Below are 22,097 nucleotides of genomic sequence, written 5' to 3'. Positions count from 1 at the left end.
AGCAGTGCGGAAATCTCGCCTACCGACGTATGACACAAGTGACACCCAATCGCCTGACCACGTTCGAAGTCCGTGAGTTTCGCGGAGCGCCCCATTGTGCTCTCTCACGATGTCTAATGATTATTGAGGCCGCTGATATGGAGTACCTTGCAGTAGGTGGCAGCACAATGCACCTAATGTGAAAAAACGTATGTTTTAAAGGATGTCCGGATACTTTTGATCACATAGTGTATATAATTATTTACTTGTATCAACGTGGCACAAACTGAACACTTAACTCCATAATTCTGCGTAATAATGACGTTATTTCATTCTAGGTGCACAGTATAACAGTACTGTTTAATAAATAGGATCTTAGACCTCTCAGAGTTTTCAGAACGAGTAAATAACAGCTTTACGAAAATATCAACTTCACACTCAGCGATGTAAACAATACCGGATATTTACCTTTGGTGGGCTGGTGCAGAGATACACGTTAGGTGCGTTGTGTAATACGGCTAACAGAAAAGTTGACAGTTCCAGATTTGTACGCTTGGGGTGCTGGTGCAGGCCTGTATACCACATTTACCAAGGAAAATCGCCAACAGCAGCATGTTTTGAGAAGTTATTTTGTTTAGGCAACCAGTTTCGTGATCTCAGTATGTTATATTCAGGCTCCTACGCATTCCAAGTACAACAATCGGATATACGAGTATGCATACTGGAGCCATCAATATGTGGATTCCGTGTCTAGTTCGAAGACTTGTTTGTTATCAAGTCTTCCGAGTAAACACCCCAAAGAGGAATTCACGGAGTCCTCACATTGCTGGCTTCAGTATGCAAGTATCGATATATCTGTCTGTACGTGGAGTGCGTAGGAGCCTGAAGTTGACATTATTGAGATGACGAAACTAGTTTTTTGAGAAAAACAACTTCTTCAAAACATGCGGTAGTTTGGCGATTTTCCTTGGTGAATATTTGACCTGTCACTGTCCCGATTCCACAATGGATCAACAGTGATTATATACCACAGGTGTGTCGTATAATACCGGCTTTATTTGGCATCCCTTGACCGCGAGAATATTACAACAGGAGGTGAACATTCGAAGTAGACTTTTGGACATTGCGAGGTGAAAACTCGAGGGGGTGGCGGCTGGCGTGACCCGCAGACATTAGAGCGCCGCGCCGCGCTGGGCCTCCCTCACGCGGGCGCCGCCTCCCCCAGGGCGGGGGAGCCCCGCGGCCGCGGTCGCAGTCGCGCCGGCACCGCCAGCCGTCAGCGGCGGCGAGGTATCGATCCCGCGACGGTCGACGCGGCAGCTCTTGAGCTGGTCAGTGCCTGGCGCGCGCCGCCTCCCGCCTCCCGCCGACTGTCGACCCGCTGGCTGCTGACGGCTACTGGCGCGCTGCAGCTGCCGCGGCGTTTCGTGAGACAGCTCTTAGCTAAATGCAAAGGTAGGCTTCCGCGGCCGTTGTCACAGCCAATAAAATTCTTCTGGGTTGACGCCGCACTGTCAGCTATAAATTAGAGAAGACGGGTACCGACTTCCAGCGTCTTGGCTGCTTGCAGTGACAGCTTTGCATAAGGACAGCTCTCGCAAAGCAACAGGGCCGCAGTAGGCCACAGCGGCGGAGGGTACACAGAGTGCTGACGCGCCCTACTCGATACTAGGCAGGTAGTAAACAACGGTACGCAGCAGTTGCCGCCCAGTTTCCCATTCGTCGATTTCCACCAGTGGCAAGCAATAAAGGAAACTCCAGTGGAAAACGCCTATTCCTGCCAATGCACTCAACGCAAAGACCAATAACACCTGATACCCTTCCTCCTCACCCTCATATCCAGGGACAGCGTTCCTCCATAGTGTATAAGCAACCAAACAAGTGCTCTCTCTGCAGTTAGCAGTACACCCTGAGGAAGGCGTCTTGCAGCAGTCGCCGAAACGTCGGAATTTTATAGTTGACAATGCGCCCTCAAACCCAGAAGAATTTTATTGATAGTTCGTAGCTAAATTAATCCGCCAATAGCCTCCCTGGTTTAATGCAGCTCTCGACGTTAGCCTGTCTTGTGCAAGGCTTTTCGGATCCCCATATCTACTGGATGCTACAACATATCTTGGCCTCTGTACATTCCTCACTCTCCCCCCCCCCCCCTCCACCGGCCCCATTGCGAAATAAGCTGCTCTGAGAGCCACAGGATATGTTGTAGTGTGGTGTGCGTACTGTAAGACCTTCGGTACACACACCATCAGATTATTTGACTTGTCGCTCTAACAAAGTAGGCGAGTGTCAGCAATATGTCTCGTGGTCTTATCGTGGCGTGTTTATCTTCTGCCGTTAGGTCAGATGATAGAAATGCCACTTGCACGCTTAGAGTAGCAGATTGACGGTGACCAACTTTAAACAGAACTTGATTAATTTTCACACACATTTATTAAAATAATAACAATCATAAACCTTATTTAACTTGATTCTGGATGCTGTTTACAATTGACAATCTGAAGTTCCTTTGGTCTTGGTACGTTAATCTTATTCTCACATATCTCTGATACTTGACAAAATGTCTATACATTTCTCTTCATGGCTATGTACAGGAATATGATAATCTTATTAGGCGCAGACTGAAACTTGACTACAGACTAATGCAGACTGACTAATCAGAGGTCTGTGCACTCGTTATAATACCTCGCGCGTTCAGGTATCACTGCGCGAGTGTGATCCGCGAGGAGAAAAGGTTCTACGTTAGCAGCAATCTCATTGGCTGCGTTACATATTAATACGCGGATCGGCGGAAGCAGAATTTGGTCCGTCTCTATGATCGCGCCATCTCGTAGTGCGGAGACGGACGAGCGCTGCGCCTGCGCTGTTGTGCTTAGCGGGGCGCGCTCTAGTGGGAAAGTTGTGTACGCGCTGACTACGCGGAACTACGTACACAACATGTAGTGAGATCTATCTAAATTATCTGATCAAAAGTACCCAGAAACCTCTTAGTGGGTATTCGTATGGGATGTGTCACTCTTTTCCTTTACCACGGCTTGAACACTTCTGAGAACATTTTCAGTGATGTGCCTGAATGTCTGTGGAATAATGGCTTCCTATTCCTCCTCAAGTGGCGAAACCAGAGAAGGTAGTGATGTTGGGCGCTGGTATCTGGAGTGAAGCCTACGCTCTAATTCATCTCAAAGGTGTTCATTTTGCTAGATTTAACACACTGACAGACCCATTCTGCTGGTGCTGCTTCTCTCTGCTGACAACACAGTCCTCCCCTATTTCCTTTTGCATTGGCGAGTCCTTCCTCTTCTTCTGTGTCTTGTTTTTTTCCCACATTTCACTTCCACAGACGGCTGTACAAACGAATACCAAAAAAACAAAAACTAAAACTTATATTTTATCTTCTTCAGGAAATTTTTTCTTACAGGGGTGAAACTATGTTTTACATCCTCTACATGAGAGAAGGGCCAGCGGCCTTGCCGCAGAGGTAACACCGGTTCCCATCAGATCACCGAAGTTAAGCGCTGTCGGGCTGGGCTAGCACTTGGGTAGGCGACCATCCGGTCTGCCGAGCGCTGTAGGCAAGCGGGGTGCACTCGGCTGTTGTGAGGCAAACTGCGGAGCTACTTGATTGAGAAGTAGCGGCTCCGGTCTCGCATACTGACAGACGGCCGGGAGTGCGGTGTGCTGACCACATGCCCCTCCGTATCCGCATCCGGTGACGTCTGTGGACTGAGGATGACGCGGCGGCCGGTCGGTACCTTTGGGCCTTCATGGCCTGTGCGGAAGGTGTTTAGTTTAGTTTTCGTTATACATGAGAGAAGATTAGAAGGAAGCAGAAAACCACGTATGTCATTTACTAGTCTAGCAAAAGCATTTGATATGGTTGGTTGGAAATTATTGTTTAAAGCAATTCTCAAAGTAGAACTTGAGTGGGAGGACAGGCATTTAATTGTAAGTATTTACAGAAGTCAGAATATTGAATTGAATGTCATTGGTAGCAAGAAAGAAGGAAAAATTTATTTTATTTAATATGTTCATCGAGGAGACAAAGAAAGTAATGAAAGAAAAGACAAGTGCAACCAAAATTAACGGTATTCATACTCACTGCATCAGACTTGCCGACAACAGTCCAGATAGTGGCAGGCTAAGATAAAGATCCGAATAAAATGATTAAAGTGTTAAATCAAGAGATAACAAAATAAAACATGAAAATAAATACCAAGAAGACAAAAATATTGGTTATAGACAAGAAAAGAGATGGAAGTAAGACTGACACGAAAATAGGTACTGAGCAACTGGAGGAAGTACCCTGATTTCACTATTTAGGTAGTAGCGTGGAGAGAAACAACAGACATCTCGAGGAAATCAAGAGGAGTAGTTACAGCTGTGTAGCGAGATTTTCTTCCATGGTACGGTGCTGCAGCTCCTAGAGTATAAAGCAAGTATTCTAATGACTATCGAATTTTGTTAATGTGAGAAGTGACATGGTTGAGAGGGAAGGAGAGAAACTTTATTAAGAGTACTATTTCAGACAACAAACAAGGTATGTCAAGTGAGCATCAAAATGTGGTCAGTGCTCCGTATGAAAGACTTGTTGACAACCCGCTGAGGGAGCGGCGTTGCCGTAATGGCTAGGCGAGGACAACACCCTCAGACACCAAGGAGACTAGCAGACGCTGCCATATTTCCAGAACATTTGAGAACCTTCTGGGACGTTCTGGAAGAATCTTTACGAAGATCTTCGAAAGAGTCACGGAAAACGTCTTTGTCGGAGAAAGTCGTACAAAAGTCCCTGAAAAACCAGTATGTAAACGGGCAGTACAAGGAGGAAAGACAGCGATTACCAGGAAGCAGCTAGCAGAACAACAGCCGAGTCATAGGGGGTGGTCACTAAAAAGTAAAAACTGCGAGAAGTCTGTACAAATGTGGGAGAGGAAAACTGAGTTTTCAATAAGTGTCCAGCAACATCTAAGAGCGTGAAGTTTCTGCCTGTTATCAATGAAAAAGTTTTTTAAAACTTGTTTCTAGTAGTATCAATGAGTAATAGTTTATATTTCTGTCTGTAAGAACATAAACAGAAAGAAGCCCTGCCTCGCACTAGTCTCCTATCGTGGTTAAAATATTTGATTGTGTATTATCGGAACGCGTTGCAAGCAGAATTCTCGCCGCTGATAGCGGAAGGTAGAACTCAGGAACCGTAAGTTGCTGGAAAGGACCTACATATAGAGTGGTAGGATGTGTTCACTGATTTGCAAAGATATAAGGTAATTGTAAGAAATCTCTCCAAATAACGTTGAACTACTGGGAAATGTATTGTTCTTAAATTGAAGCCTTAGTGTTTGGACCCTTATTCGCTTCCTAGAAAGCCAACAACTCCTCTCCGTTGCAAGATCAGCTGTGCTAAGCGTCGTTGGAGACTTTCTCTCTCCCACTCCATTAGAGGCAACTTAGTAGATATCAGCCTACAAAGCTGGGGATAGGACCTGTGCAGCGCGACAGTATGAACTGGTTACTCAGGTCACCGCATTCCAAGGCTTTTCTTTCTTTTGTAGGGGTTTGTGAAAGTCTATGTGCCTCATCTTCCAACAACTATGGATGAACTGCGACACGGTATAGCAGCAGCGTTACGTGCAGTAACAAAATACATTCTCGCAAATGTAAGGGACGAGTTTTACTATCGTCTTGGTATTTGTCACGCGTCCGGGGGTTGGCACATTGAACAGTTGTGAAAGGTAAATGAAAACTTTGATCCTAAACGTAATTTAACAAAGTATCCGAAAGGTAATATTTGTCTGCATGCGAAATGTACATCCTTCTAATATGCGATGGTTCTTTCGAAAATAAGGATTTTGTTGTCATGTATGCAGGTAGAGATTTACACTAAGTTCCTGTTTTCGTTCAGACAGAAGACATAGTCTTGCAACATTAGATAATTTTTCACATACCCAATACTATTTCGATATCGATAACTTTTCGGATAGTTATCGTTACATGTCTTCTATATTTTGGTCAGTCAAAGTATAACATACAACAACAACGAAGTAGTTTTATACGATTTTTTTGAACATAGTAATATTTGTGTCGACTTGAGAATGCTATTATGAAGGAAAATGATAATCAATATAGGTTATTGTAATAATGCATTGGTGTTCCAAAACTTTGGTTCTTTCACGTTATGAAGTACTGTCTAATAACATATTCAGTGCTATGTATATGCTAAAATAACCATCGGATAATACTACACAAATGTTCCGCACTAACTGGACGAAAAATATTAGGGAAGACGACTGAGTGTCAACAGAAAAGCCAGCATAACGCACAGAAAGCGCTTGGACATCGGGACAATTAAGTAATTCCAAGTCCACTTATTAATTTTCATTTATTCATCCACAGGTATTCATTTAGAACCCGTTACCCTATGGTTCCATAACGGGTTGCAAGGACACAATTCTTTCGTATCAGCCGGCCAGAGTGGCCGAGCGGTTCTAGGCGCTACAGGCTGGAACCGCGCGACAGCTACGGTCGCAGGTTCGAATCCTGTCTCGGGCACGGATGTGTGTGATGTCCTTAGGTTAGTTAGGTTTAAGTAGCTCTAAGTTCTAGGGGACTGATGACCTCAGAAGTTAAGTCCGATAGTGCTCAGAGCCATTTTGAACTTTCGTATCAGTTTGACTCGCAGAAACATGATTACAACAATAAATACAATAAGCTGCTTCCATTTAAAGTTTACAAAAAAAGCTGATTTTTAATAAAATATGTAACAGAATAGAGAAAGCACGTGAAAAAAAGAGATCTTACCTAGATTGGCAAAAGCCTCAGAAATATCCTCTAGCTTAGTCTGGCGACGGACTGCGTATTAACAAACTTGAACACAGTGTTTAGTAAGCAAATTATTAGCATATGCATTCATATAATATTTATAAAACGATATCATTCATGTCGTATTATTGAAAAACAACTATACTTATAAAGTTATAAAGCAAAATATGCTACATATTAATAATAAATTAAAACAAAACTTGATGACAAGCAAAATTTTTGATTGCTCCGTCGGGAACAAGAATAGAAAAATTTTTGAGTGAACAAGAACTAATCGGTGTTTGTGTTTATATGTTTCTGCCGACCTCTGCAACGGGTAAAGCAACAAACTATGCTACCTGGATGCCACCTACACCGTCTTCCGACTTATCCGTCCCTTTATCTAGTTGCGTGTATTAATTTGTATACATTTATAGGAAGATGTGTGAATTAAAATGCGAGAAAAGTTAATAAAAGTATGAAGAGTTTATGCGGAATTCTATTCGATCAAATTTGACCAACCCACCCAGCGACCGCGAAAACTATGAATTCGACACTACTTAGTTCGTTGATCCACCGATCATATTCATGATAAACGTTGTGATGTGGAGCCTGTAAAAACGAAAAAAAAAACATTTACATGGCTTCATACTCGACATTTGAAGGCTCTTTCTCTGCAAAAACGACTAATTGTCGCTATTCAAGAATTCGCTATGATAGTGGATGAGTTGCTAAGGAGAGACATCTTCAATTTACTTTTGGAAGCAATTATACTTTGTGCCAGACATTTTATTTCGATGGTTACACTGTCAAAGAGTTTTATAGTTGCATATTTCACCCTTTTCTGTGGAAAAGTTAAATTCAAAACGGTAATGTAGATCATTTTTCCTTTTAGTGTTGCGAATTTGTTGCTCTCAAGCTCAAGTGGATTGTTGATAAGGAATGTAATGAGTAAATGTACTGTGGGTGATATTTCCAGCTCTTTGTAGAGATTCCTGCAACATCTATGTGTGTGAACATCACACATAGTTCGAATTACTTTCTTTTGTGCACTAAATACATTTTGCGTAAGTCAGGTTAATCCCAGAATATTCCTCTAAACGACATCAGTCAAATAAGTTACCTTACTGACTTCTGTATCCGAAAAATGGCAACTATTGTTAGGGAAAGAGAGCCGAACCCAAACGTTTCATTATGTCCATTATATGGTGTTTCCAGCTTAAATTTTCATCAATATACACATATAAGAACTTAGAACATTCTGCTCTATTTATTTTTTCATCGTGGTGTATTATGTAAACAGGAAATGGGATAGTTTTTACAGTTAAAAAGTGGGAGAGTTGTGTTTTTCTTTTCTTTTTTATTTTAAAGCTGGCCCACTTGGGTAAAACCAGTCAATAAACATCGTTTACCATTTTCTCTGTTGATGCGTCATTGCTCGGTTTCACAATATTTGTGTGTGTATGTGTGTGTGTCGCAGAAAATGGCAGTTAAAAGTGCTATATGTTGGGAACAGTGACCAAAAGGAAAACTCCAAACTTTCAGCCAGTTTGCTACCTGAGAGAAAACTGTTTGGCTTAAAAATAATGAATTAGTCGCCGATCTGACAGCCACTGAAGATGTCTTGTAACTAATGCGGGACGCTTCTGTGTGCACAAGACAATAAAAAAACTTTTCGTTTGAACTATTGTAATTTATTATTAGCGTAGATATAGACGATACAAGGAAATGTATAGATTATTGAGCAATAACTGTAACAGATTGTAATCTTAGGAAAGCGTAGTTGGAAACTCGTTTCACGTTTCTGCCATTGGCTCTCATTTTCAGCACTTAGCAGGAACCGGGAAGCGAGAGCAGAGGGGTCCGTTTCCTCCGTTTACTTCAATCGGCGGCCAACGCAGGGTCACGACCGCTCCGCGAGAAGCAATTTATTTCACCCTTCGGAGAAAAGAAGCGAGGGACAACAAAAGGGGAGAAAAGTTTCCCGGCGAAAGCTGCCCTCACTCTTGTTACCGCGAAGCAGCCCTGGCAGGGGGCAGAAAAAAGAAGAAAGGAGCACGGGAAAAAAAAGCAAAATATAAGCCGCAACCCTTCTGCGCTTCCTTCCTGGCGGAAAGGCCCGCGGGGCCGGGCTATCACAATATATTTTACAATAACCCTGACCTCTTTCCAGCTCTCTCCCCGTCTGAGCGGACCCTTATCGGCAGCAGTCGGCGCAGCTCGCGGGCACGGAGAACCCTTTCGCCCGCATCCGAACCGGCAACAGCGGGCCTGCCTCCCGCCGAGGCTTTCTCCCGCGGCCGCCCCCTGCTCGTCCCGCATTCGCGTTTCCTGCGGCGATGACGCCGACGCCCGGGCGCCCGCCGCTACGTCACGTTCTCGACGCGACACGCGTCGCTCTCGACGACGCCGATGCGAAAGAGAACAAAGCGGGCCCCCGCGACTCCCCCTAATTAGCGGATGAAACATCGCTGCGCCGAGGGCATCGCGACGCGGCGTGTGGCTCATGACGTGCGCTGCAGAATTCAGAGAAACTACACTCAAGACCATAAATTAAGGATTATTGCAGAATTTAGTGCCACACAACGTGGCTCTACACAAAACTGGGGCTAATAGCATAGGCACATAGGCAACACGCATGACACAGATCTGTAAGTCCACAGTACTAGTGATAATTTGAGAAAACCGCCCCGAAACGCATGTGCCACTGTTTCCTGCACATGTACCCCGACATCAATGTGGGATATGATCACCGTACACAAGTACACAGGCCGCACAACGGGTTGGCATACTCTGGATCAGATGGTCGAGCAGCTGCTGGGGTATAGCCTCCCAATCTTGCACCACTGCCTGTCGGAGCTCCTGAAGTGTCGTAGGGGTTTGAAGACGAGAAGCGATACGTCGACCGAGAGCATACCAGATGTTCTCGACGAGGTTTAGGTCTGGAGAACAGATAGGCCACTCCATTTGTCTCATATCTTCTGTTTCAAGGTACTCCTCCACGATGGCAGCTCGGTAGGGCCGTGCGTTACCATCCGTCAGGAGGAAGGTGGGACCCACTGCACCCCTGAAATGGCGGACACACTGGTGCAAAATGACGTCTCGATACATCTGACCTGTTAAAGTTCCTCTGTCAAAGACATGCAGGGTGTACATGCACCAATCATAATTCCATCACACACCATCAAACCACGACCACCATACAGGTCCCTTTCAAGAACATTAAGGGGTTGGTATCTGGTTCTGGTTCACGCCAGATGAAAACAGAATAACTCTACCTGGACTCGTCCGTGAACATTACCTGGGACCACTGTTCCAATGACCATATACTGTGTTCTTGACACCAGGCTTTACGGGTTCTCCTGTGACCAGGGGTCAGTGGAAGGCACCTTGGAGGTCTCTGGGCGAATAAGCCATGTCTGTTCAGTCGTCTGAAGACTGTGTGTATGGAGACAACTGTTCCAGTGGCTGCGGTAAGGTCCAGAGCAAGGCTACCATTAGTACTCCGTGGTCGTCTGCGGGTACTGATGGTGAGATATCGGTCTTCTTGTGGTGCTGTACACTGTGGACGTCCCGCACTGTAGCGCCTGGACACGTTCTCTGTCTGCTGGAATCGTTGCCATAATCTTGAGATCACACTTTGTGGCACACGGAGGGCCCATGCTACGACCTGCTGTGTTTGACTAGCCTCCAGTCGCACTAGTATTCTACCCCTCATAACGTCATCAATATGCGTTCTTTGAGCCATTTGCAGCACACAGTCGTGGACGAACGGTTCTAGGCGCTTCAGTCCGTAACCGCGCTGCTGCTACGGTAGCAGGTTCGAATCCTGCTTCGGGCATGGATGTGTGTGATGTCCTTAGGTTAGTTAGGTTTAAGTAGTTCTAAGTCTAGGGGACTGATGACCTCAGATGTTAAGTGCCATAGTGCTCAGAGCCGTTTGAACCATCAACATACAGTCGTCATTAGCACTTTTGAAAACATATGTACACTAACTCGTTCCACCGTACTCTGACATGCACCAACACATCTCTGCCAGCGCCACCGTGCGACGACCGCAGGTCAAATGCGCTGCATGGTCATACTCCGAGGTGATTTAATCCCGCAAACTGCCAAACAGAGCGTTGTTTCACCATGTATCAGCATTATCCTTAATTTATGAGCATGAGTGTAGACAACCTGTGCCAGACTCGCATAGCTGCAACCACAGAAGTACACGGTCCAGTCGTGTTACTATAACCACTGCCTATGTTCGACGTCAGCGTGCGATAACCACTCACGGGCGGCAGGTGGCAGCACTAGCAGTAGAGGGCATGTAAGGCGCAACGAAATCTGTGGCCTTTTACCTAGATTTCAATAACGTACGTGTGCTGGGTAAGGGAAACAACAGTTACGGAAGAAAAGTCCGAGAAGCAATTTTATTTTCTAAGATTCCATGTAACTTAAATAGAATGGATAGCTGAATGCTTCCGGCATCATGCCTCCCTTCACCAACACCGCGGTCTGAGAGCAATACAAACAACGCCCTGCCGACAATAATATTTTGGATAAACATTCCTCCTCTCATGTTCCGTCCGTTTCGCTTCTAGCCACTGTGTGGGGCCAACAACAGCAGCCGGAGAAATTTTAACCAATAGCTCTTCTCCAGCAAAAGTGCGGGAAGAAAACCTTTCCAAGCAGTGACGTTGGTCCAACAATGGTATCCATAGGAGTTTTGACCAAGAGCCTCTTTATTCGCCATTACCAAGTGAAAGCTTCTCTTACTATCCAGTGACGACGACCCACCAATGGTAGCCCAAGTTTTTCACCCAATAACCCATTTCTGCATCACAAGTACAGGAAAAGAAGGCGAAGCTGGAATCCGAATCTGCTAAATCTGCATTGGAGACGCCGGCCGGAGTGGCCGAGCGGTTAAAGGCGCTACAGTCTGGAACCGCACGACCGCTACGGTCGCAGGTTCGAATCCTGCCTCGGGCATGGATGTGTGTGATGTCCTTAGGTTAGTTAGGTTTAAGTAGTTCTAAGTTCTAGGGGACTTATGGCCACAGCAGTTGAGTCCCATAGTGCTCAGAGCCATTTGAACCATTTTTTTGCATTGGAGACCAGAAGACCCTGTATAAGATTCCAGCAGAGGGGTCAAAATGTCGATTGGTCGAAGTAATATGACGCGGCCTAAGAGCCCAGAAGATTTTAACCTCAGTGATAACGGCCACGAAACCCTGCAGACTTATATATTAAGCATGTCGGCGGGACGTGAAAAACGGCGCAGTCGTTGTCGTATTGCGGAAACGGGATGATTTATCTGACGTCCAAGTGGGCATGATCACTGGCTTTCGGGCAAGGGTGGAAGCATTTCCGAAAGGGTGAGTTTGCAAACTGTTCGCCTGCTGCCGCGGTCAAAGTATTCCGTGAGTGGCGAAACGGCGCTATCCAAAAACGACGTCGAGGCAACTGTGGCGTACGATGGGCCATAGATGGCAGGGGTTCACGACGGATGTGGAAATGTGTACAGGCGCACAGACGAGCAATATTAAGCAGTTGACCGCCCAGATGACCTAAGGGGCCACCCCAGATCGAATCCGCCCGGCAGATTAACGACGAGGGCCGGTGTGCCGGCCAGCCTGGATGTGGTTTTTAGGCGGTTTTTCACATCGCGCTAGGTGAATACCGGGCTGGTCCCCATGTTCCGCCTCAGTTACACGACTCGCAGACTTCTGAACACGTTCGCACTGTCCCATTCATAACACTCGACGCAGACAGTAGGGGTACGCTAATTTCGTCTCAGGGGGTAGGGGGTGGCACCATGAAGGGCATCCAGCCACCCCTTTCCACTAACCTTGCCAAATCCGTTCCTAACAATGCCGACCCTGCGTCAGCGCAGGACATGGCACCAGTGAAAGAAAGAACGAAAGATGAACTAAGGGGCCACCAACAGTGTCTCCTCAACGGGCATTCAGCGAAATTTGCTGAGTATGGGCCTTCGCAGCAGACGCCTCGTTCATGAATCCACGATGACTGCTGTTCATCGGCGACGAAGGCTGGAATTGGCACACCAATGCCGCAACTGAATGTCCACTGAGTGGCGAGAGGTGGCCTTTTTCAGATGAATCACATCGGACTGAAAGCAAACACCCTGCAACAATCATCAGAAGGGTCCAGGTTGGAATACGGAGCGTTACGGTCTGGGGAACGTTTTCGTGGTATTCTCTGAGTGATCTCATCATAAATACGCAACTATCCTTGAGGACCATGTCCTCCCCTACAAGAAATTCGTCTTTGTTCAGCATGATAACATCTAGGAGGGTAATCCCAAAAGTAAGGTCTCCTATTTTTTTTATAATTACGGAACTCTGTTTGTGTGGCAGTTGGTCGCACTGTTATGAAGAGTGCTTCACGTGCTGTGTGTAAACATGCGCACGCCGCGTTGAGGCTTGGCAGACGTTGAGAGTGGAGCTCCCGTTGGATGTTACAACCAAGTGCGAATTCCGTGCAGTTATTCGGTTTTTTAACGCAAAGAGCACTGCGCCAGTTGATGGAAGTGTATGGTGAGTCGTGCATGGATGTCAAAAATGTTCGTAAGTGGTGTAGAGAGTTTGCAGCTGGTCGGACCGAAATTCACGACAAACAAAGGAGCGGGAGACCATCAATTTCTGAGGAGACAGTGTTGAAGGTTGAGCAAAGCATGCGTGAAGATCGGAGGATCACCCTGGATGATCTCTGCGCGTTGGTTACTGAGGTTTCCCGAAGCACCGCTCACAAAATTTTAACGGAAACATTGAACTACCGGAAGGTGTGCGCAAGATGGGTGCCACGCATGCTGACTGAGGACCACATGCGGCAACGAGTTGATGCTTCCCGCGAATTTCTTCACCGCCTTGCAGCCGAACAGGACAACTTTCTGGGCTCAAATGTCACGGGTGATGAAACCTGGGCATACCACTTTACACCTGAGGCCAAGCAACTATCACGCCAGTGGCGGCATCCTTCTTCGCCAAAGCCGTGGAAATTCAAACATCCAGTCTGCCGGTAAAGTCATGACAACCGTTTTTTTTTTGTTTTTTTTTTTTTTGGGATTGGAAAGGGTATCGTTGGTCGACTTTATGCCCACTGGGACCACAATTAACGCTGACAGATACTGTGAGACTCTGAAAAAACTCAAATGGGCAATTCAATGCCGGAGAAGCGGAATGTTGAGCGAGGGCGTACACATTCTCCATGACAGCGCTCGCCCACATATCGCTCGGCAAACAGTTGCTCTCCTGCAACAGTTTCAGTGGAACATAATCACTCACCCACCCTATAGTCCTTACTTGGCTCCCAGTGACTATCCCTAGGTTAAAAGAACATTTGGCCGGATAGCGATTCAGCTCCGACGACGAGGTGAAACAAGAGGTTCATAACTTTCTGAACAGCATGGCGGCGAGTTGGTATGACATGGGCATACAAAAACTGCCACAGAGTCTACAAAAATGCATCGACAGAAATGGTGATTAAGTTGAAAAATAGCTAAATGCTCAAGCTGCCAACTGATGTAAACCATTGTAGAAATAAACAGGCCTATGTACTTATAAAAAAAATAGGAGACCTTACTTTTCGGATTACCTCGTAGCAACAAGACAACGGAACGTGTCACACAGCCGGAAGTGTATGTGAGTGGTTCGAAGAACACCAGGATGAGTTTAGCCAACTCCCCCGGCCGCTAAACACCCCGGTTCTAATGTCCACCGAGAATCTGTCGGACCACTTCGATCGTGCTGTTCGCAACATGGATCTTCAACCTCGAAAGCTTTCGTGTTTGGTCACGGCACTGCAGTCGGCACGGCTCCAACATACCTGTCGGTACCTTCCAGAACGTCACTCTTTCTGCACGAGTCGCACCGGTCCGCGCTGCAGAAGATGGTTATTCAACCATTTGACAGGCGGTTACATTTAATGTGGCTGGACTATGTAGTAATTGGGAGAGGGGGATGGCAACGGGAACCAAAAGTAGCTGAATGGTTGACGTGTTGACGAGTTGGGTAAAATGACACATTAGCGGAAATGGAATGTGTTGAGATTGCTATGGAGCGCAAGAGACTCAAAGGAGCCTTTTGCTTTCAAGTTCGTTACCTTCGCCACCTCACAACCAGACTATCACAATCCATTCCAACCGAGCCCTCAGTCTACGTTACAGATCAGTCTGTCACCACATTCAGATTTTCTGCTTTCACGCTGGTCGCCTTCGACAACTCATAACCTAACTGTCTCAGTCTATTCAAACAGAGCCCTCAGGCTACATTACAGACCAGTCTGTCACCACAACCAGGTTACTTGCTTTCACAATTCATTAGCTTCGTCAACTCACACCCAAGCTGTCATATTTCAACCTGACCAGGCCTCGTGTGAAGATGGGCAACCAGGTTGAAACTAGTAAAGACAAAATAAAATGTTATAAAAAAGTGACTGGATGCTGTTTTAGCCGGCCGTTGTGGACGTGCGGTTCTAGGCGCTTCAGTCTGGAACCGCGTGACCGCTACGGTCGCAGGTTCGAATCCTGCCTCGGGCATGGATGTGTGTGATGTCCTTAGGTTAGTTAGGTTTAAGTAGTTCTAAGTTCTAGGGGACTGATGACCACAGATGTTAAGTCCCATAGTGCTCAGAGCCATTTGAACCATTTGATGCTGTTTTGTCAACCTTTCGACGTATATTAAAGCTAGTTCCTAGTAACAATTGTCGTAAACAAGAGCTCATTATGCTACATCCCTAGAAAGGAAACAAATTCCTAGGTGCCTCCATGCTACCTGCGAAAAGCCGCTTAATACAGCAAGAGCGCCACGCTCCACGGAAATGTCTCTCTGCAGGAGTTTCACTCCACGCAAAAGTGAGCAGTAAGAATAATACGTGGTTTCACCCACAGACGTCATGTAGGTACCTGTTCAAGGAGCTAAGTATTTTAACTGCGCCGTTACAATACAGATATTCGCTAATGAAATTCGTCGTAAATAAACCGTCACAATTTGAGAAGAACAGTGAGGTCAGTACCTGCAACACTAGAGAGAAATATGACCTTAATTACCCATTATTGATCCCGTTAGTGGCTCGGAAAAGTGTTCAATGTGCGGCAACAAAAATTCTTGATCATTTACTCAATAACATAAAATGTGTGACAGGTACCGAAGCAAATCTTAAATCTAACCCAAAGTCATTTCTCCTGCACAACTCCTCTTATTCCATGAACAGGTATCCTGAAAAAAAAGGTTTGTTTTTAAGTGTAGCTACATGAGTACGACTAAAGAAACATTATGGTAATTACGCTAATCAAGTATACAAATTCTGTAAACTTACGCATCCCATATCATTTAGATAAAAGAGTCGTTCAGATGTTCTATGGAACACGTGCCTAACGTGTTCAGATCCTCGTGTTCACTGCAACCGCGGACTAGAATATTTCGTTTCTCTGAGCCGTTAAGTACGCTTCCTCTAGTGGGAGAAATATAACAGGTGAGCTGCTGTTGCAATTTCCGGGTTGTATATAAGTGGCCCGTGACACTTTTTTTGTTCCTTACCTTTCCTTCAGGGCTGCGTTGCACATTTTCGGAGGTGCTTCTAGTCCCGTTGAGTCTTGCCCATAGAGCTGGAGAAACAATACTCGCGTTCGAAGGGGTTCGAGATCTCCCGATATGCCGCAGCGTTCGATACGGCATCGAGCCTGTTCGATGAAACACGTGACATTTGAGGCAAGCGGCACGAGTGCGGGCAATAAGCGAGAGACTACGATCTAGCCATAACAACAGGCTGCAGCGCTCTTTAACAATTGTGTGAAACACAGAAGGAAATACAATTAATTCTTACAATAATGTTTCACGTAGCAGGTTGCAAATGAGCATTTTGGCTACCGTTCACAAATTAGAATAATGGGTAAAAATATTACCAGCTTTTAATCAGCTTGAAATCAAGATGGTAAAATTCAGATAGCACAATGAAGAAAAATAATTAAGAATTAAATGCCTAATACACGAATTAAACTGACTGTAATTGCGATACAGAGAAAAAATTACAGTGGCGACTGTCTTCGATATAGTACCAGCAGACTCAGCAGCCCGCAGGATGAGGGAAAAATCGAAATAGCTATCCTTTGTTTCATTGTTAATTGCCATTCCTGCATGCGACATACACTTCTGACAGAAAAATACCACTCATATCTATAATTCTATGGGCACGACGGCTGTTTGAGGAAATAGTTCCAACCACACCAAACAATGCACAACCAATGTCCAAACTCCTATGGGTATCATAAATCACGTGTAGGGGTTAATGGACGGGGGTCATTGTGGTGCGGCGACCGGGAATTACGGTCTGACAGGAAGTGTGCACGAATGGCCAATACGGCTGAGGCAACCATTCTAGAGATGTGGAGCTGAAGGCTACAGCTCCCCATCCGGCAAAAATTTTCAGCTCTCCCCGTCGCATTGCAGCATTGCTCTGTGCAGTTGGAAGTCACTGTTTCCTCCTGCAATGGTCGCCTGGTCGTAGATATTGCTAATTGCTATAATCGCACTATTTCACTCCCATTTACGGAGCTTGTTAGTACTTGATGTTAGGTTGGCGCCATTAAAATGCATTGTGTTGTAGTAATCGCTGCTACTTGCTGGATCGCTGCTGTCTCTCGATGCTGATGCTGGCTCTACATCTGGTTGTTCTGGTGGCCATCTTAATTCCACTGTCCACCAAAGACCATGACACAACACAAAGTAGTATTTCCGTTACATGTTCTTTGCATTGTTTATCCACCTCAAACAATAACACACAAACACACTTTACCAAAGTGACATTCCGACTGCCTCTCGACCCTTCTTGCTGCTCGTATTTATAACATTGTCAAAGAACTACTAAAAATAGATATAGTTTATAAGTCACATGTACATCTGTTATCATAATTTGTGCAGAAAAGTTATTAATTTGCATCGAGTGACATAATTTAACATGTTATTAAAATGACAGACAGATTTGTTGACTTGACAGAATAATTCTTTGTTACAAAAAGGCCGTTTTTTAGAAGTTTGTCAATTGACTTCTCTAATTTGCATAAATAAGTAAGTAACATGAATTATTCAGAATTATATTGGTTTTCGTCTAAAATAGGATTGATTACGTGAATACTGAGTGAAAACGCTCCTAGTGAACAAATGGGTTTCACTGGGTGATTTTTATTTAAGGAGATCCAAAATACCTAAGTTGTCCACTATTTTTCGTACTTCATATTAATTATTTAAGATGAAATCAGTGTTTTTACATGATGACATTTGCTGTATCAGTGATCAAGTGATATTAACTTTTGTGTGGGTCAGTTACTCAGTATAATTTAATGGGTTGACTGTTTATGGAGACATGTTATGCAATCATTGTTAACATACACAACACCTTTGCTATAATCATAAATACTCGTTAAACTGGTTGAATTTGGAGGGTATCGCATACTTCGGTACAGTAAAGCCTTTAATATGTTTCGTTACAATACCCCCCTCGGGTAATATCATTAACAGAACGTTAATGATATTAGCCGACTAGGACAAATGTGTCAAATTGTTAAAATTTGGAAACATACTACTTTAATATTTTTTTTTGTTTTACTATGCATAATGTGTATGTATACAATGACCATTACAACGTTTCAAAATGACTTTTTCCTGCAAATATTTTAGTTGTGTTGTTTCAAATGCACTTTGTGTTATGTTATTCAGTATGACAGCATAATAAAAATATTTAGTAATATATTAAAGTAAAAAAAATGTTAATCTTTGCTCCCAGTGAGCCACATGGAAAATGATCAAAAACAGACACAAATACACTCCTGGAAAAGGAAAAAAGAACACATTGACACCGGTGTGTCAGACCCACCATACTTGCTCCGGACACTGCGAGAGAGCTGTACAAGCAATGATCACACGCACGGCACAGCGGACACACCAGGAACCGCGGTGTTGGCCGTCGAATGGCGCTAGCTGCGCAGCATTTGTGCACCGCCGCCGTCAGTGTCAGCCAGTTTGCCGTGGCATACGGAGCTCCATCGCAGTCTTTAACACTGGTAGCATGCCGCGACAGCGTGGACGTGAACCGTATGTGCAGTTGACGGACTTTGAGCGAGGGCGTATAGTGGGCATGCGGGAGGACGGGTGGATGTGCCGCCGAATTGCTCAACACGTGGGGCGTGAGGTCTCCACAGTGCATCGATGTTGTCGACAGTGGTCGGCGGAAGGTGCACGTGCCCGTCGACCTGGGACCGGACCGCAGCGACGCACGGATGCACGCCAAGACCGTAGGATCCTACGCAGTGCCGTAGGGGACCGCACCGCCACTTCCCAGCAAATTAGGGACACTGTTGCTCCTGGGGTATCGGCGAGGACCATTCGCAACCGTCTCCATGAAGCTGGGCTACGGTCCCGCACACCGTTAGGCCGTCTTCCGCTCACGCCCCAACATCGTGCAGCCCGCCTCCAGTGGTGTCGCGACAGGCGTGAATGGAGGGACGAATGGAGACGTGTCGTCTTCAGCGATGAGAGTCGCTTCTGCCTTGGTGCCAATGATGGTCGTATGCGTGTTTGGCGCCGTGCAGGTGAGCGCCACAATCAGGACTGCATACGACCGAGGCACACAGGGCCAACACCCGGCATCATGGTGTGGGGAGCGATCTCCTACACTGGCCGTACACCACTGGTGATCGTCGAGGGGACACTGAATAGTGCACGGTACATCCAAACCGTCATCGAACCCATCGTTCTACCATTCCTAGACCGGCAAGGGAGCTTGCTGTTCCAACAGGACAATGCACGTCCGCATGTATCCCGTGCCACCCAACGTGCTCTAGAAGGTGTAAGTCAACACCCCTGGCCAGCAAGATCTCCGGATCTGTCCCCCATTGAGCATGTTTGGGACTGGATGAAGCGTCGTCTCACGCGGTCTCCACGTCCAGCACGAACGCTAGTCCAACTGAGGCGCCAGGTGGAAATGGCATGGCAAGCCGTTCCACAGGACTACATCCAGTATCTCTACGATCGTCTCCATGGGAGAATAGCAGCCTGCATTGCTGCGAAAGGTGGATATACACTGTACTAGTGCCGACATTGTGCATGCTCTGTTGCCTGTGTCTATGTGCCTGTGGTTCTGTCAGTGTGATCATGTGATGTATCTGACCCCAGGAATGTGTCAATAAAGTTTCCCCTTCCTGGGACAATGAATTCACGGTGTTCTTATTTCAATTTCCAGGAGTGTATATCACATGCGATTTTAAGATATATAAAAAATATATGTAAATTATTTCAAAGTAGTTCTCATTGAGTCACAGATTAATCAAGATAATAGAAGCAGCATAAATATATTACACAGATGTACAGGTCATATGTCCATAGGAAAATATTGCAACTGTCTGTTCTTTTTTGAGCCACATAAAAGAAATGAAAACAAAGAACAGAATTATAAGTATGGACATGATATATAGACACAAACACTAGAGAAGTCACATGTATGAATATAATATGCATTTTAAAAAAAAGAAGAGTTTTTTAAACATTGTCTCCCATTGAGACACAGTCAAGATAGTACAAGAACATATGAATATCAAAATTGGACACTTAAATTTGTCACAACATAACACAAACATCAAACTTGGTGAACATCTGATTAGCTGTAGAAAATTGCACACAAATCTTATGCCTAAGAAAAGAATAGTAACAAAATGATGGGTCTTGCACAAAAATTTTGACATTGTCTTTTATTTGGTGCAAGTATGTCCGATATTCAACAATACAAAAAGAAAGTAATAAATGTTTGTCACCTTCTTGCCCATTGCAAGTAAAGATGATGTCTCAAAATTTAATATTCAATAGTGACAATAAAAATATAAAAACATTCTCTCAGAGATCTGGAACTTTTCCAGGGTCTGTAGAATGAGTGGTAGTTGCTATTTGACACACCCAGTAAAATCTTTGCTGATAACATGCTTTATGGAAAATGGGTAAGTAACTGTATTCAAACAGGGAAATGTGCTTAATCATGTTTATATGGTTTCAATTCAGTGATGTTTCTTAATCCAAATAACCTTCTTGATCTGGGAAAGATAAGTCTATACGCATTAGGATGTGGGCTTTCTTTTATTTCAAATGGACAAATGTCAATGTTTACTTTAACATATGGACAACTTAGCTCAACATCTTTGTCTATTTCAGTATTTTCAAACAATAGATCATTTTCAATTTCTTTGCTTCCTAAGTCTAATGTCTCTTTCCTACACTTAGACACATCCCTCTCTGTTTGCAAAGCATTGACATTTAAACATAAACCTTTGTTTTCATCTGTTCCTTTTAACACTGTGTTGTCACTTAACAACCTACTGTTTTCACTCCCTTTTTTATAAAGTCCACTACGGATTCTTGTCCACCATGTAGGATACAAGGTTGCACTTACCTTTGCTAATTCTTTCCAAAAGGCATCTTTGTTTATACAGTTTCCATAGTTGTTCCACAAAACTTCTAAAAGCTTTTCCCCTTTTTCTTGAAAACACACATTTACATTCCATCCCTTTATATTTTCTTTAATATTATTATTATTATTATTACCATTCTCATAGATTAGTGTTTCATAGTTCCCAATAGGCAATAGCTTGTCCTCAGATACACATTCCCTAGTCTGCATTTCACTTACATTAACCTCATTATTACCCATGTTTGTCACATCACTTACCTTTACCTCATCATCACTTTTCAATTCTACAAATACTTTTATTTCTCCCTCCACACTCTCATCAATAACATCACTTGATTTAGGATCATTATTTAAATGTCCCTCTATTCCTTCTTCCTCCTCCTCCACAACAACCACATCTTCAGTTTCCCCCCTATGTATCTGAATCTCAGCAATTGAGTCTTTGGCTCCATTAAACGCTTCGTCATCCCCCTTCTTATCAAATAAACCCCCCAAAATAGATTCTATTTGTGGTGTGTCTGATTTGTTATTAACTCCAGTATCTTTTTCAGCCCAACTATGGAACTCTGCAATACCTTCAACTTCTGCACTTTCACTAACTACCTGTGCTTGAACACTGATTTTATTAACTGTATCACTTTTACTCATAGTATCCCAAAACCTTTTATTAATTTCTAATTTATTCATTCTAACAACATCAGTATTTTCATGGTACTTCCTCTTTACATTGTATCCTCTCCTTTTCCAGTTTCGGTTATGTGTTGTCCTGTCATAATATTGTCTAGCCCCAAAACTACGGACATCTAGTGGGACTGTCCACCGTTTCCCGGCTGGTTCCCTCGGTCTGTCCGTTTGTAGTTGTCGTTTTGTTC

The 22,097-nt window shown here is 44.6% G+C and overlaps 1 pseudogene; it reads left to right on the top strand.

Annotated features, from left to right (window-relative positions):
- Positions 1–3,433: 3,433 nt before the first annotated feature.
- LOC126095986 (5S ribosomal RNA) lies at positions 3,434–3,551 on the top strand (annotated as a pseudogene).
- The last annotated feature ends 18,546 nt before the right edge of the window (positions 3,552–22,097 follow it).

This window comes from Schistocerca cancellata, chromosome 8 (assembly GCF_023864275.1).
Source record: "Schistocerca cancellata isolate TAMUIC-IGC-003103 chromosome 8, iqSchCanc2.1, whole genome shotgun sequence".
Taxonomy (NCBI): domain Eukaryota; kingdom Metazoa; phylum Arthropoda; class Insecta; order Orthoptera; family Acrididae; genus Schistocerca; species Schistocerca cancellata.
Note: the sequence above shows the minus strand (reverse complement) of the source record. Positions and strands in the feature narration are given on the sequence as shown.